This window comes from Cynara cardunculus, unplaced genomic scaffold, assembly GCF_001531365.2.
Source record: "Cynara cardunculus var. scolymus isolate 2C unplaced genomic scaffold, CcrdV1 Un_Scaffold_10087, whole genome shotgun sequence".
In the NCBI taxonomy this organism is placed as follows: Eukaryota; Viridiplantae; Streptophyta; class Magnoliopsida; order Asterales; family Asteraceae; genus Cynara; species Cynara cardunculus.
Window position 1 is genome coordinate 1 of NW_020205515.1, and position 1478 is coordinate 1478.

Here is a 1478-nt window from a genome sequence, read left to right on the forward strand (position 1 = left end):
AACTGGTTTTATCACATTCTTGCTTGGATGTGTTGTGCAAGATGGGTCTTGAATGCCTTGAGTCTTTTTGGTGCACTTTGGAGGTTCAGATGGAGTCTTAGTATCAAGCTTAGGGGTCTCTAAAACCTCAGTCTCTTTTGACATCTTTAAAGCATCCTCAGGAAAAAGTAACGGAAAGTCTGATTTAGGGGGGACATAAGTGGTGGTCTCGGATGCCTTCTTCTCTAAGGGTCGGACCGGTCTTTCTTTGGCAGGAACCAATGCTGTAGCATCAGCTTCTGTCAAAATGGGTGTACTATCTTTTTGTACTTTTTCTTTCAACTCCTTCCCACTTCTAAGGGTCACTACTTTCACATGTTCTTTTTCTAAGGCTCTCGGGACTTCTGTGTTACTAGGCAAAGTACCCAGAACTCTATTGGTCTGATTGAGTGCAAGTTGACTGACTTGGGTTTCCAGATTTCTAATAGCCGCACTTTGCTGATTAAAAAGAGATTGATTTTGAGAGTTTTGTTGGGTTATCAAAACTTGATTTTGAGCTTGAGCATGCGCAAATAACCCCTTTATCATTGCTTCCAAAGAAGATGGTAAATCAGTCTGTGGAGGTGGCTTGTTTTGAAAAGATGGTTGGGAATTCTGAAAACTTTGTTGGTGAGAGTTAGAACTGTTTCCATGATGCTGTGGTTGGAAATTAGAAGTTCCTTGTTGTTTATGGACTGGTGGATTAAGGCTGGGACTGGTCCAAGAAAAGTTCGGGTGCTGTCTCCAACTGGCATTGTATGAGTTAGAGTAGGGATTAGATCTGTTTTGAACATAATTTACTGATTCAGAATTATGAGAACAATGTTCATATGATTGATCCCCACCACAACACACACATTGCACAGATAGGACTGTTGGAATAGATGTGTTAGCAGCTTGCTGTACTCCCTGACCAGAAGTTAAATTTTTCAATAAATTGGTCATGGAAGTGAGCTGAGCTGTTAATGCAGTGTATGCATCCACCTCATGTATTCCCGCAGTCTTTTTCTGTGATTGAGCACGTGGGTCTACCCAATGCCCATTGTTGGCTGAGATCTTTTCTAGGATTTCATATCCTTCATTATAGGTCATGGCTATAAAGGCTCCGCCCGCAGTCGCATCGAGCATTTGTTTTTCCATGGGATTTAACCCATTGTAAAACGTCTCGAGTTGAATACAGTACGGAATGCCATGGTGCGGGCATTTCCTCAACAACTCTTTAAACCTTTCCCATGCGTCAGGAACAGCCTCATCGTCCATTTGTTTGAAAAGACAGATCTCATTTCTGGACTTAGCGTTCCTTGTTGGTGGGAAATATTTTTGCAAAAAATTTTCCGCCATGTTACTCCATGACGGCACAGAACCCGGAGTTAACGAGTTAAACCACGCTTTTGCCCGATCCCTTAATGAAAATGGAAATAAAGTGAGTCTGAGAGCGTCATTTGACACTCCCGGGATCA

At 42.2% G+C, this 1478-nt stretch overlaps 1 non-coding gene across 1 annotated transcript; it reads left to right on the forward strand.

Moving 5' to 3' along the window:
* The first annotated feature begins 1204 nt into the window (after positions 1-1204).
* LOC112505355 lies at positions 1205-1311 on the forward strand. Its single transcript, XR_003068383.1, has one exon. It is a non-coding gene; the product is annotated as a small nucleolar RNA R71 (small nucleolar RNA).
* The last annotated feature ends 167 nt before the right edge of the window (positions 1312-1478 follow it).